This window comes from Haemorhous mexicanus, chromosome 11 (genome assembly GCF_027477595.1).
Source record: "Haemorhous mexicanus isolate bHaeMex1 chromosome 11, bHaeMex1.pri, whole genome shotgun sequence".
In the NCBI taxonomy this organism is placed as follows: Eukaryota; Metazoa; Chordata; class Aves; order Passeriformes; family Fringillidae; genus Haemorhous; species Haemorhous mexicanus.
In genome coordinates this window covers 11,338,954-11,355,161 of record NC_082351.1, presented here as the reverse complement: position 1 = coordinate 11,355,161, position 16,208 = coordinate 11,338,954, and the positions used below count along the sequence as shown (strand labels likewise).

The following is a 16,208-nucleotide window of genomic DNA, read 5'->3' as shown; positions in this document are numbered from 1 at the left end:
GTCCTTTTTTTGTCTTAAAAATTATGAACCTGAGAGCAAAACAGACTCTGTATGTGAAACAGGAGCAATAGCAGAGTGAGAAGGAAACTCCCTTGCCCAGCTGCAGGTTTGCAGTGGGAGGTGGAGAAGGTCTGACCTAGTGTCTGCCCAAAGGAGAAGGAGCAGTGCTGGAAGCCCAGCAGCCCCATTTTGATCTGATCTCAGCCACTTGCTGTGTGGGATAAGGGACCTGCACAGGCATGACTGTGGAGAAGGTGATCAAAGTGCAGCCTTCTCTTCTCCAGGTAGACCTCTGCACAAGTTTGGGTGCATAACTTCTATCCCAGAATTAAAAAACAGTTGAATGCATTCCTAGTCAGTAGGAGATCAGTTTGTGGAATGAAGGGGCTTTGCTGGTATAATATTTCAGCTGGTCTCTACCAGAGCTGAGGAGGTAATTATCACTGTTACCGTTTGCCAGGGTGACAACAGGGGGGTCCAAAATGCTTTTTCTGTCTGATAATGTGCTTAACTAGCTTTCAGTGAAGTTGCACATCATGGTTCATCGCCCTTGAATTTTTTTGAGGACCCTAAGTGACTGGTTTAGTGGCTAGCAGCAATGTATCAGTGCAGATCAGCAGCAGATAATTTAGTCTGATCTTGTTTGATTTTATGGGTCTCCCAAAAACTTTGTTTCCACATACCAGCAGCTTAACAGGCAGACATATGATTTCAAGCTGCTAAACTTCAAGGCTTGTTGTAGAAGGGGCAAGAATGCATGGTGGGAGAAAAAAGGGTGGAATTAATGCTGGGAAAGAATTTGACTCTGGCTTATACTCTGGTGCCTTTCATTTTTAGACACACTGAATATTATGCATTTCTGCATCTGTTTGTGGTACAAAAAAAAAACACAGAAATGAGATGTCTAAATTTTAATAAATAAAAATATTTTCATATGTATATGGTTCTTCATGGTCCTCTAAAAGGAAAAGAGAAAATTCTTTACAATTCTAAATACAACTCAATATCTACAGTGATTCTCAAAGTTGTGATTATTTAAAAGTAACATTTTTAGAAATAAGGACATATCTTTCCCATACTTAATAAATACAGAATATCAGTGGACTTAACTGGGCTTTCAGCCTGTGTTGATCTCAAGGTATAAATAAATGGATTAAAATGTAGTTTGGGTTTTTTAGCTTTGAAGTGAGAAAACCCAAGGCTTTTGTGGTTTTACTTAATTCATAGAGATAGAAAAACTTTTTTGCCTAAGCAAGTTACAAAAAATGGAGCCCAAGGAAGATGAAATGTATTTTTATTTTTATGGATTGTCTTTGTCCTAAGAAATAGGATGATACACTTGTTGAGTTCAACAGACATTGTCCACTACCATTTTTTTTTGGTTAGCAAATAAATCTGATTTTTAAATAGCTTGTATTTTAATCTTAAAAATATATGTTGAAAAATGACAACTATTTATATTTCAACTGTCTCTAATTCCTGCCACTTCTACTTAGTTGTTTTTCTCTTATAGTAAGAATTCACATTCAATACAGTAAATAATAGCATTACTTTAATTTTAGGCAGGATTAATTTGAATCAAATGTAATGGTGGGGGTGTGTGTAGAAGGAGCCAAAATACTGTAACAGGGATCTGTCTGGTATTAACTAGGGATTGCAGGGTCTCACTTTTATGTGCCCAAGAGCCTGATGTATTTATGGAGTGTAGGATAGTGGGTAGTTTCCTTCGAGTTTTTTTTACAGTTTGACAAGGTATTACTGGTAGGAGCAGGTATTTCCTATATGCAGAGTAGGAAATACTGCTAATACAGTTAATAACCCACCTAACAGAGGGAAAAAATGAAAAGGAAATGCTTTAAGGGCCCTCGTGGTACACTGTAGTGTTAAACACATGGCAGCCCATGGCCTCCAAATAAAGTCTTACAATTTGGGTGTGATGTCACTGGTCAGTTATTTGAGTGTGGCAGCAATACTGATAGTGATATCACACCTATGAAAACTGGAACTCCTCCAGCTGGCTTTGAGGGTGTGATGTCCAATCCATCAATGTCAGCTGAGAGTCAACCATTACCTTTTACATCAAACCATAAAAGCAAGTTTTACCTTCTCTGCTGAAGCATGAGGGTGTTGCTCAAGCACCCATTCTTTTTAGGTGTTATGGGTACAGACTTTGATTGATTGATTCTGGTTGCTTCTTCAATCAGAATCAATATCTGGTGTTAATTGCTGGTATTAGTTTGTTCTCTTTTCAATAAATTTAAACTTCACAAAATAAATTGTAGAGAGGAGCAATTATATTTCCATTTTGAAATTGAATTATGAAGACCTGTACATAAGTTATTTGGTATTTATTTCTTGATTTATTTGTATTGACCTACTCTGTGACAAATTGTGTCCCTAATTTCACCATGGACACTAATATAGTACAAAATATTAAAAGAAAAAAGATTGTTATGATAGATTTAAATATATTTAATGAGCTGTCAATACTGTAGCTTGGAAGTGCTATCTATTTGTTTTTCTTCTACTGAATATAAGGATGCAATAATTTTTTATTTCGATCATTCTTAGGAAGAATATCAAAATTGTATAAATACTTGATGACCTAAATCAACATCAGAAAAATATGTAAAAACTAATCATCAACAAAATTTGTTAACTAGATTTTTAATTATACTTATTATTGTTCTGCTGAGTTTTAATAGTTTTTCAGTTACTTTAACATCATTACTAAACAATATTTTCCACATCTTTTTTATTTTATAATTGCAGCACTTCAGAATTTTCTTTCTGACAGCAGAAAGAAAGAAGTTAAATAAGTCATTACAGGAAAGCAGTAGTATGGAGTTTATTTATCTGCATTATATATTCCCAGTTTACAGTCCTGCTTTGTTATCCTTTCTTCTTTTAAAGGTTGTCTGACCTTTCCCATAAAGAAATCCTTTCTTGTAGCTGATAATTTTATAAAATTACTTGGGACACTTGCCAAGTGAGGTATCTGTCTGAAGAGTTTATTCTCTACACAAATGGTTCCAGGTGCTGAGCTGGAAAGTCTCAGCTATTTCCAGCACAGGGAATAAAGGGAAAAAACCCAAAAACCAAAAAAGACCCAAACACACTTGTAAATAGTGCTTGTTTAAAAAGATTTATTGATCCAGTTGCTTCAGCGTGGTGTCCTGAGTGTTAGCAGTTGGATGGTATTCATTTCATGGATGTATTTTCTGTTGTCCAAGAAAATGTTTGTTACTATAGAAGAATTGTGCTTTCTGTGAGATTCTTAGGGAATTCATCTGTGTGTGAAAGAAAGCATAAGTCTGCTTTGGGGTGAGATAAAGCTGAGGTACCTGTGCAAACAGGTGGGAATAATGGTTGGGGCTTCAGGAGACAAGGAGGAACCTGCTAAATTCTGCAGGAGAGGGTGGGGAGATTGGAATTGGAGGAAAAAAAATGAAGATGGAGGGAACATTGGAACTGACAGAGCAAAATCCCTAATGGTAGAGACTGAAAGGTCTGGAGAGATGAGGAAAAGTGCAAGTGGACCAAACAGTGGACCCTGTCAGTCAGGTAAATGGATGCAATAATGTCACAGGAAGGATGCCCTAGAGAAGCCTGAATGAATCAATGTGTGTGTTTGACATTTGCTTCTGAGCAACATTCAGTTAACCACTTTGAAGAAACAATGGGTCAGACATCTTGGCTAGCTGGTCATAGGCCTGATGTTTCTTCTGTGTACTGATTGAGGCAGGAGTCCTGGGGAAAAACAAAATATGCAGAATTAATGGCTGTATCATAACTCATATCTAATAAGGTTCAAAATTCAAGCTGAAGAGATTATCTCAGTTCTAGAACTTTTTTACATTTTGTTTGTTCCAAATCATAAGCTGATAATGCAGTTATACCATAGCAGTTTTTCCTGTGTGTGGAGAACACATGAAGTAGATTGTATGCAAGATAAAAAAATGTGATGAATTTCTAGGCTTTAATTTATGCACTTAACATTAAGGTGGGTAGTAGAAAGAAAGATCAACTTTTCGATATCTTTTTGTTCAAATATTTTCTTGTTGATCCCTGCAAGAGGATAAATATACAGCAAGAGCTCTGCTAATTAACAAAAGCTGTTATGTGTTTCATCTTCAGTATGTATCCCTGTATCAGTCAGCTTGTAATATTTTTAATAATTATTTTTTAATCAGTTGCACTGTTCTGCTAAGACAGTTTCCTTGAGTGAGCTGCGTGGCCTGACAGCTTTTACTCCAGAACCTAAATGTGTCAACATTGGCAAACTGTTCTGTCACTTTTTTTTTTTTTTAGTCTACAGCATAAAATCTTGAACTCAGAAAAGCAAAGTAAATAAAACAAATAGGCTAAAAGAGACAGCTGTGTGCTTTTGTGAAGAGAAACAGGAACAGAGGATAAATCAGAGAGCTGAGGATGACGTGCTGCAAATAAACCTTAGTACAAATGACAGTTCTCTGTTTAGGATTTTCTCATGAAGGTTCAAGGTATAAAAACTTAAAGGTGGAAGAGAGTACTGCCAGAATATCTGACTTTTCCTTTAGGCAACTTTTTGAGGCTAGGGAAGTATTTAGTTTATCTAAATATGTAGAATTTATTGTCCAAGAAGACAAGGTCCATGCATGAGCAGTGTTTACAAAACAATGGATGTCAGACTCCACAATGGGGTTTTTATTTGACAGAATCTGGTCAGTAGGGTGGTACATAGAGTAAACATGATGGAATGGAAGGGAATTCAGGAATCCTTTTTTGTGAGTCTGGTACAGAAGTCTGAAATCTGTAGTAACCAGGAACCACAGCTTCTCTTCTGGAAAGTTAGAGAGTATCTGATTATTCAGAAAACTGATGCCAAGGTGCTTGCCCTTGCTTTGGGAAATCTTCTGTGTGTTCCCAGAAACATGATTTTCATGTCATCTGTGCAGTGTTGTTCACTAAAAGAGGTATAAAGTGTAATACACCACAAGCTCTTTCATAAGTCTGCAAGTTATGTTTGTAGGGTTGTTTTTTTTTTGTTTTTTTTTTTTTTTTTTTCTGAATAAGGAGAGGAGCATTTATCCTAATGTAAGAAACCAAAGGTTTATCTTAAGCATCAACTATTATTCTGGAGTTAAAATCAGAAAATGTGTCTCTGGATTTCAACAGAGGTTGAGAAAACCTTAAGCCATGTTTTCCTTTTCCCATTACAATTGTCACAGACTGTGTAGGACCTGTTACTAAGACATAGGCCAAGTACATCTGTCTAAATCTTCCATTGTTAAAGCCTGCAGTTCTTCTTGCCATATGATTATTTTAAAATTTCTCTGCACAGGTTAATTGCTGCTTAAGCACTGTGTGCAGCACCACCTGGAAATATTGAGTACAGTCAGTGAGGAGAAAAACATCAGTGCTGGTGACTTTGAATTCAATAGAAATAATTAATTACTGATTTTTTAACTAGATTTAAAAAAATCTGTGTTTCCAAGGTTTTTCTTCCTATTATTTTTTTTAGTATTTATGAGGACTTAAACATGAAGATATGTTTAAATAAGGCTTTTAGTTCAAGAATAAAAAAATTAATGCCTCCTAAAAAAGCTTCAAAGTCAGTCTGTCAGGTTCTTTATGGCAATGAAGCTCTCACATTATCTTTTTAATGCTGAAATCAGTTCAAGTCAGTGAAATTTCTTTAATGAACTTTAGGGCACATCTTCAAAGAAACCTGCAATTGAACCTGTGGAAAGGCCAATGCCTTTGAACTGTGGAAAAGAAGTTTATCCTAGATTAGCTTGATCTTTTAGTTTACTCTGCCTTCTAATCTAGCAAGAAAGATCTAAGCTTTAAGAGTTCCCCTGAACTGCAGTGACAACCTAAAAGCAGTGTATTGTTAGGGAGAAATTCATTGCTTCCCTTAGGTATTAGCATTTTAAATTTGGAAGGATAGCAAAGTTGTTTATTTTGTACTGTGAACATGACCACTCTGAGTCTCCCTGAGCACTACATTTTCTTTATTTGTTAGGAGATGTTTCTTTGCTTGTTTCTTTCACTTGTGAGTAGAATAGGACCTTATAAATTGAAAAGTAACTTTATTTTTGTTCTCATTTTCCCTCTAACATTTCAGTGTACTCCATCCAGTTCAGTCTTTCATCACTCAAATGTGGAACAATGTACCTTCAAATTTGAAAGAAATAACAAAATCTGGAACAAATTACAAAGTGATGGAGAAGGGAAGTGCAGAGCTGTATGGAAATAAGTGCATTAATGCATAAGCTCTGATGCACATGAGTCTGTTTTGAAGGACACTTCATTTTAGTTTCAACTTCTGCTTTTAAATTTTACTGTAATCTGATACAACATTTGCTTGGGTGAGTACTTGAGGAACTTTCAGTGTTAACAGTATTCTTTTAGATAGAAATTCCATTGGATTTCAGATTTTGTACTCTTTCCAGGTTACAATAAGAAAAACATGGAAGAGATTTTTAATAGAAAAAACCAACACTCCGTGGTTTGCAGCTGGCAATCACAATGCCTCTACTGCTGCTTTTATTTTATTAAGTGGAACAGGTCAGTTCACTATCAGAGCTGACTGCGTTCCTTCTCTGGTGAAAGTAAAAACACAGGTCTAGCAAAAAATTAAATGACCACTAGTTTCTTCTTTTCAGTCATTCTGTGAAGTGTCTTTTTAACAACTATCTCATTTTGTGGAATCAAGGAGGACAAGGATGGTCATCACTCAGCTGGCAAAGGAAAATGCTTTTATCTATAGCACTGACTTCCATAAGTGATGTTATTCAATGTCTACTTTTAATTAAGGGTTAATAAGCCCTTACACCACGAAGCAAGTGCAGAAAGGCAGAGTTAGGTAGAAAATCTTGTTCAGATGAAAGAAATCATGTTTATAAAATTGGATTTTTGAAAAGGAAAGTATGGAAGGGAATAATATAAAATGTATTTGAGGGAACAGAGAAGAAGTTTAAATTGTATGTTTATCCAGCTTATAAATTATGCTATATTTTCCTGTATTTTATTTTTTAAAGTTAATTCTTTGACTTTTTAAGGTCAATGGGATTTTCACCACTGGCTTGATTGGCACTGTTTCACCCTTCATCTGTGAGAAGCAGTTTCTGCTTTTTGTTACTATTTCAAAATGGTATCCTTCCTTTTCTTCTCTCACTCCAGTTTCCTCAGGATTTATAATCTTTTGCATCAAAAGGAAATGTTTTTGCTGGTACATACTGCATAGTTGAAATCAAGTACCAGGCAAAGAGCTGGCTGACCTAATGGGCTGATTGCAGCAGAGCAGACGTTTTGAATCTGGACTTCTTAGTTATTGAGGGTACAGGATTTTGAATGCTTTTATCCTTTTATTGGTGAATGCACTAAAGTGCATGCAGACAGAGCATGTTAAAGTGGCAGTCAGATAAACTTGTTAAAGCAGTGGGAGTTTTTCCTTTCTTTCTGCGTGACTTTATCATCACAGTGGAGTTAAAAGGCAATTAGCCCTTCAGCTCTTTTCTGGCCAGTTTATTGGCATTTTACACACAACTGTTGAATAGACAGTGCCATATTAAAAATTCCAATGAAGCTGGCCTGGGGATAACAGACTCTAAATTTCTGGTTAATGTAGGTTTCCTTGAGAGGAACTATTGCCAAAAAGCTTGGGTGAAATTATCTAAAAACAGTACCTATGCTGCTTGTACTCACAGTTGATGGAAAATTGTAGTAGTCTTGCTACATGCTGTGTTACATTTCCAGGGAAATATTTTTATAAAGAGTGTTTGATGAAAAAGTTTATTCCTTTAGTAATAACAGGCTACCCACTGTGTTACTTTAGGCAATGAACATGGTGAGTAGAATAAGACATTTTCATCATCAGAACAACAATCATTCTTCCTTTGCATTTCTGTAATTTTCGTCTTGAGGTCATTAAAACACTTCACAAACATGGATTACTGATTTCTTTCAGTATAAGAGAAGTGGGAAATAGATTAGCATGTCAAAGTTTGGACCAAATGTAGTCCAAAGTTGTTTTGGTTTTGTTTGTTTCTTTTTTTTTTTCTGCTTGGATTTTTCTTTGTTATTTTGGAGGGGGCTGGGTTGGTTTAGAATTGTAAGTAAACATTTTGGGTTTTTTTTTCTCATTTCAGTGTCAATAGAAAATCAAACATGTCTTTTGCAGTTCTTGCACTCCAAAGTATTAAGAACCAAAACCTGACTGTAATATTTTTCATGGCTGAGGAGAATGAAGTACAAACACAAGACATATAAGCTCACTACTGGAGAGTAAATTGGATTTTTCATACCATTTCACTTTTAATCTGGTCTTGCCAAAGAAAATAGAAAGTTTTTGATAGACGTGACTGAGACTATTATTGCATCTTAATGATGCATTCATTGCTTCTATGAATAAATTTATTTAGTTAAATTTTGTAGCTGATTTTAATTTACTGATGTTAGATCATGAGAAATCCATTGAGGTCTGTGAGTGTGATTGAGAGCCAGAGGGTAAAAGCAAAGAGTAGATCTGACTTTTAACCTGACCACATGCATTGCTCCAATCTGCACTGGGGAATCAGCAAAAAGGCTCCTTAGAAGTCCAGCTGGTTTTTGGGTCGGATCTCTTTCAAAGTAGGGAAGGAATGCTGGTGGATTTAAAGAATCAGAAGTGCTATTTTCACTATATTTTGGTTTGCATGACGACTCCAGAGGGAACTCAGATTTTGTTGAGAGAGCAAGCGATGGGTTTACACTGCAGTGTGCCTTAACAATAAGCAAGGCAATTCAAAATGCCTTCATTTGCTCAGGTCTATATAAGTTAGAATTTCTTTCAGAGCACAACGCTGATTTAAGGTGATCCCCAATAGCAGCAGTTCTATTTTAAATGGTGTGTACATGTATTTCAACTCTGTTAAAAACTCAAACTTTGCTTCTGATACTCACAAGCCATCATGAAAGTCGTCTGTAACTTTTGTCTTTTAATATAGCAAATACATATTGGAAGACAATGGTTTCATTAAATGGGTATTCATGTGTAAATTGAAAACCTAGAAGCTGGAAAGTGCCAGATTTAAAGCAGCTCATGTAGTTATTTTTTAGGTGTCCTTTTGGTTACATGTTGCAGCACTTTTCAGTTGCCCAGCCATTTATTGCCTTTTCTGTAGCACTCACTGCTGGTCCATGCTTGCTCCCCATTGCTGACTCCATTCTTGAGCTGCATTTTCACTGGGACAGTAACTGGGGGACAGACAAGCAGTTATGTTATTGGGCAGCTTAGCCCTACCCATGCTCTTTCTTCAGATTCTCCATGTGCTGAAAAATTGTGTAGACCAAAAAATGGGTATGGTGTGGACTTGTGTATTCAGTCAGGGCCCGTCTGAGATGCAGAGAGCACCCTCAGCAACTTCAGAGTGATAAAAACTCTGCCATGATGACAGGAAGAGTGTCTGGTTATCAAGAGCAGAACCAGTGTTGAAGTTGGATTGGTTCTGAGCTTTAGGCCATCTCTGACAGTTTTCTGGGCTGACAGGAAAAAATAAATTTTTTTCACATCTACAAAGTGAGGAAAATAAAAAAATACAGTATTATTTTATAGAGATGTGTCAAATATAACATCTTGAAGTCTATGCAACTGTTTTAAAAATGAAAAGGGCTATAAAAACTGAAGAACTTTACTCTAGCAAGCCTCATACATCAGAGCACATGACCAAGACATCTGCAACAAAGACTTTTGAACCTGTGCCCAGTGTCTGTGCACCGTCTTTTCCCACACAGATAACAATGCTCTCCTCCTATCACAAAAAAGAAAGTGGCTTGTTAGTGCTCTAGAGAGATCCAGACATGGTGATGAGCAGCACAGGCAAGGCCAGGAAGCAAGCAGCACTATAGTTCCAGGGAGATGCTTAGCAAAAGCAGCATTTTAAAAACCTTGGTAGTGCTGAAAGCAGCTGCTCTGGGTGAGGAACATTTGTCCCGCAGGCAGAGTGACACAGACCCTGGAGTGAAAAATAACGTGTGATCATTAGTTAGAAATAGCCATAATTTACAGACACCAGGGGGCAGAATTAAGGTTGCAAGGACACCCATAAACCTGGCATTCCCAAGCAGAGGGCTATTTAAGTTCAAACTCAAGCACGCTTTTAAGTTTAAATATTTGAATGGTGTAGAATTTGTTGCAAACAATGTTGTGTTTGTGGAAACAAAAACATTTAAATGCAGTTGGAAGAGAGGTGTGATTGTTCATTTGTTGCAAATGTGAATTTAACTAAAAGCTAATTTTAATTAGTTTCAGCTAATGTTCAACACTTTATTGTTTGGGCATAAATTGGTCCAGCTTTCTAAAGGAAAAAACATCAAACAAATCCTTTCTTGTAGGTTAGGCCTCCTTTTCTTACTTTCTGAACTGCAGAAAACACTGTAGATAACTGCAGCTTTTTATTTCCAACCTGACCTTCCATGTTCTGAAACTAATTTGCCATACTGCTTCTCAAAGGCTGCTCAAGGACTTCCTTTAGCAGAATAATGTGGTTCTTATTAGGCACATCCTATAAGACCCAGGAGGATTGCATGCAAAGAAAATAAGACGGAAACACAGATGAATTTCCATCCTCCAGTCAGATATATGATATTGATGACCAGGATGCCTATGAAGGATATTGTAAAGAAGACAAAGAAAAAGAATTAAAGCAAATGTCTGACAAATTGGCTGTCTTCAGATGCAAGGATGACAAGTAGTCTGTGCAGCTCAGTGGAGGACATGGAGGCATCAAGCCAAATTGTTTTGTAGTCAACAAGTCTCTTTGAATCACATGGTTGTGTGTAACCTCTCTTTTAAACAAGGCCTCAGTTTAAATTACATCATCAGGAAAGACTTAAAAGCCGTGAAGTTCTACGTGAAAGCTGATAGTTTTGCTTCACTCCAAATGTTGTTCTTCACAGTTATGAATTTTATATTTTTACAGGAATAATGGGATATTCTGTTAAAATTGGACTTCTTTCCAATATTATTTCCCTCATTTTTAAGTAGATGCACCAAATAAAAATAATTGTGAAAACAGGAGCTTTAACTTCAAATCAGTTTCTTCCTTAATTTTTTTTTCTATGAGGTGACAAAATAATTTCATGCTAGCATAATTTGATGGAAAAATGCACTGAAATAGCTTGAGTGTGCTATAATCTCTTTGATTTGTGATGTTCTCATGCCTATGTAGCTAAATATAGATTTCAGAGGTTTTACAAGGTTAATGAGGAATCTTTACCCTCTGAAGGCAACTCAGTGCAAGTGTAATTTAGTGAATTGGCTCCAGAATTATCACTACTTTTTCATTTCATTCTTCAACAAGATGCAGAATTTGGTTAATCAGAATTGTAATATGATTTTCCTGTTGATGTATTTTAAATCGGATATTTTCACCATGACTAATCCATGAAATTTGTCAACTTTGTCTGTGATTTACACAAACTCTATTTATAAAGAGAAATTGTTTGAGTCCTAAGGCATGGAATATTATTTCCCAGCATGCTTTTAGTGACTTTTTACTAACAAGTATAAACAAAATGTGCTCATTGACTATATTATTATTTCAAGATCAGGAGGTAAAACCTGAGGAATGTTGAAGAGTATATTCCCTGTAGCAGTGTATATTAGTCTTAAGCCATTAAGAAGAAAATAGCCTATCATATCAGAGTTGGTAAGGATGGTTGTGATCATAAAGTTTACCTAAAATAATTGGATAACTTGCTTGTAGATTGAAAACATATGTGATTCTTGTATGTCTTTATGCTGAGGCTTTAGAATTAATTGCTGTCAGCATAAACCAGACCAAACAAAAATAGATTTGCATCAATTCTTTGTAATGGGGAAAAAAACAGAGGCTTGAATGACAGTGAAGATAATTCTGTTTTGTATTTGGGGGGAAATGGCTACACAGTGTTCACATACAGGAGTGCAATTTACTATATATGGGAAAGAGTAAAGGTCTTTTATGTAAATGTAATAACAGGCAAGTAATACCTTCAAAGGAAAGAAAAACAATCTCTTGGGTACAGAGTTTGTCTGCTCCAGCTGTCCTCTCTCACTTGTTGGGGGAAGACATTTGGGGAAAGGCCAAAACACAGATATTCACAAAGCATCAGTTTTTAGCTCTGCACCATGTCTTAATCAGCTTTTACTGAGCTGCTCTGCTCCATACCAAGCAGGTTTAAATGTGAAGCACATCCCTGCATGTAACTAAGTCCCACTGCCTGTGGGAATGAGAGCAGGATGGCTCTGGGCTTCAGTAACAGCACAACTGCAGCTGAGGGAGGAGCAGCATCACCTCCTCTTCCAGCTGAGCAGGAGCTGCTGAATGCCATGGCTGTCTCCACGTCATTTCAAATTCCTGCTTGTATGGTTTTGTGAAAGATCTCCAGAAATCATGCACATTGAGATCACAGGTTGCCAGCCTGTTACAAGATCCACAGACTGGAGCCAGCTTGGCCTGCCCTGCAGTCTGATCTTTCTCCAGCAGAAATGGCCATAGATTATTCCTATGTCCATCAAGTTACCAAAGTACAGACATGCTCTGTCATGGTCCCTGGGGTATGAAATGCCCCCTTTGTGGTCAGATCATAGGAGAGCTCTGGCCATGTGGAGAAAAGTCAGTGTCCTCAGGTGATGTCTGCCAATGCCATGGTGGTCTTATGTGATTGCCCAAGCCACGGCAGGGCAACTCTGTGTCCTTGTGCTCCTGGCTGGCTTCTCTCTGTCCTGCTTCCTTAACCACTGTAGCTCATGTTCTCAGAGGCCCAACTGCCTCTTAATCTGATTTCTGAATGAAAACAGTCAACTGCTCCACAGAGAAATTCTTATTTCACAATGTCCTAAAACTCTAGGGGAAGTTTGGTCTCTGCTCCAGGCTGGAATCTGACCTCAGAATTATGATTCATTTCAGACTTGCAGAAGTATTTAGCCCAAAAGGATATTTTATGAAGGACAGAGAAGAATTTGGGGTAGACAGATTAATGTTTTACGCGTGATGTTTTGCACTTCCCTAGCTAAAAAGCAATTGAATAAATTTTTTTCTTATTGCTCATAGCCTAAAATGGAAAACAAGTGGTATCTCAGCCTTTTAAAATATATTTTTAAAATAGTAGAAGTGAAAAATAGATGTTTAAAGTATGATTTAATATAATACCATAACATTTAGAAACCAAAATGATTTATTCATCATCTTAGTATATCAGTGTCTCCTTATGAATGCCACTGTTGCCTTCAGAGCCTTGAAACTTGTCTAATATTACTGATATATGCAATTTATAGATAACCAATGGGGCTTCATGGATTCTGTTATTCTTTCTGGGTGTCCTAGATATTTGGAGCTAATGTTTTCATGTGTATTATCCTAATGTACACAGAATTGCTTGGGACAGATTTGAAGCTGCATCAACCTGTGAAAGCTCTTTGTTGAATCCATTTACTAAATAATTGAGCAAAGACTCCTATATTTTCTACATTTAGGCTCTTTAAATTATTGTCTTTATGATAGAAAGAATTCTGGTCTACATGGTTAATGTGACATGTTTGTATAAGAAAAAAATGCTCTCCTGTGTAAATTAGGTCTACAGAATTTGCTTAAATATTTGTTGCTTATGAAAGTTCTACAGCAAGGCCTTTTCCTCAGGCATACATTTATCAGCTGAAATCTTGATTGTTTTGCCTGTATTATGTCACTCACGTCTGGCAAGAACAGCATCCTGCTGTTTGTGAAGCTGACCTCCTGCTGCTGCTTAGCCACTTGTAGGATTCTATCCCAATTCCTCTAATCCACTCTGTTTCAATAGCACCATATTTGGGCTCCTTCACAGATTCTTTTGCTGCTCTGTTTGGGATGCTCTATGAGCTGAATTAGAATTTTAATGTTCCGTTCAAAACAGAAGGAACCTTTTTGTTAAATGAGAATATAAGGAATAATCTCCTCCAGTCCCTTGGACAGAATTTCTACACATGCACTGTATTATTTTTCTTCAAACTTTCGTCCAGAAGTTTGGGGCACTATTTCAATATATTGGTTTACTTTGTGTAAATCAGATCCAATTTGAGGTTTAATGTTGCAATAAGGCCTGCTACCATCTTAAATTGTTTCTTTCCTGTTGTAACTCCTCATTCAGAGTTCAGTGCTCCTTGTTTCCATTATGTCAAGGGTTTACTGAAATCTTTTCAAGCTCCTTGTGCAAGTCAGGCCTAATTAAAGCAGAGAACTGAAAGGACTCCAAAAATGGTGTTAGAAACGACACCAAAGCACAAAGTGCACTTTAGGTATTTTTGCCTTACTTTCAAGAAGTCAGGAAAGATTTTCATATGTGTTTTTCCAGTAGCTATTTTCTGATCCCCACATGAAACAAGGCTTAGAGAAAACAACTTAAAGCATGATTGGTATATGTATGTATGTATGCATATATATATATATATAGGGTGTGTATATATATATATAGGGAGTATTTATATATATGTGGTCTGTCCCTTTACTTCACACCTAAGCTTATTAACTCTGCTGAATCTATTTGTGGTCAATATAGCAACTGAAAAAGCAGGATTGCAGAACATGATCCTTTCTAAAGCCAAGCCCCTGGGCTTGTACTTGCTTTAAGAATTATTCTTTAGAGAATGGGATTTAGTTTACTGAAGAATAAACATGTGGTTAAATGATAATGCTAATTTTATTCTTTGAACAAGTTCTTTGGACACAATGTAATGTTGCATGAGTCTCTCTTATACAATTTGAAAAACCTTCAGTGCAGTATATAGAGCTTACCTAAGTGTTTAAAGAGAAAAAGGATATTATCAAAGTGAAACATATTTCAACAATTTCATAAATTGTCTCTCACTTGTACCAAACTTCCCTCTCTGGAAAATTCATTTTAGAGCATGTACCATGTTTGCTTCAGCTGTAGCTTTTAATGCTAAATTTTAGTTCCCTCTCAGCTGGATCATCATCATCATCATCAGAAGGCATCTGGTGCCAAGACCTGCTGAGAAACCCTGTGAATGGGGTCAGGGATGCAGTTGGAAACTGGAGAAGACAACAGCTACAGCAGTTTGATATAATGATAAACTTTACTGCTAGAAATGGAACAGAGAAGATAATGAAGAAAACAGGGGAAAGAAAGAGATTTCAGAAAGAGGTGGTGAAACAGGGATAGAGGCAGTGAAGTATGGGAGGAAGCAGAGGAAACAATACTGAAGAAAAGAAGTGGGACAAAGCAAATGTATTACTTGGGCTCCTTTCTTGCATTTAGCAAATAACGTGCATTTATGATTTGTTCACAAATGTGTTAACATTTCCAATGATATCAACATGGAAGAAAGGTGTTTAACAGCTTTTATCCAGGGATTTAATCTGTGGGATCCAAAATGAAGAGGTTTGTAAGTGATCCCTCCATGCAGTATCAGTGTGAGGACCTGCGGTTCTGCTGCTCCTTCTCTGTTTGTACTTTAAAATTAATTGAAAGCCTCATTGTTTTGTTTAAACTGTGAAAGCTTCCAAGGTCAATGAGTGAGGTAATTGACCTGCCTGTTGTAGGACAAAAATATGTATGTTAAATTGCATAATTAGTTTTAATTACATAATTATGGTGTTTAATATGGGGGGGTCAAAGGTTACTATTACATTTAGAAGTCATGGCAAGAAACACAAAAATAAGCAACATAGTTTAATTCTGTGTTTCTTTGGGTTTTAAAAAAGAGGTCCACTGTGATCTATCTTTGACCTTGGATATTTGATGATTATAGCAAATAATATACTGCTGTTACCCTTTTTGGGATCATAGAGACACCTTTGTAAATGACTAAGCAACTTTACCAAAGACTTCATTTAGGTTCAGAGTACACAAAAGTTAATCAACGGTGGGAACTCAACTGACAGCAATTTAATCTGATTGGGTAAGGTAATTACATGATTACCAGGAGTGTTTATATATGGACAAGGATATTTTTATTGGAAAAAATCCTAATTGCTTTCTTACTGAGAAGAGAAAAAACCAAACAAATTTGTTGTTGCAGGTTAAGAGGACATCCTTCGTTCCTTGAAATAGCTCCTTTTCATATTTTAGTGACAAAATGAACACATAATTCTTTGCAAATTTGCACTGGGATTATATTAGGAGTTCCTCTGTTTCTGAACTTGAAATAATGTCATCAATATCTTGTTTCATTTAAGCAGCTCATTGCTTATACATCAATTGTG

At 36.4% G+C, this 16,208-nt stretch overlaps 1 protein-coding gene across 1 annotated transcript in view; it reads left to right on the top strand.

Moving 5' to 3' along the window:
• ERC2 (ELKS/RAB6-interacting/CAST family member 2) overlaps positions 1-16,208 on the top strand; it is a 398,530-nt gene that overhangs the window by 322,207 nt on the left and 60,115 nt on the right. The gene's annotated exons all lie outside the window — the stretch shown is intronic.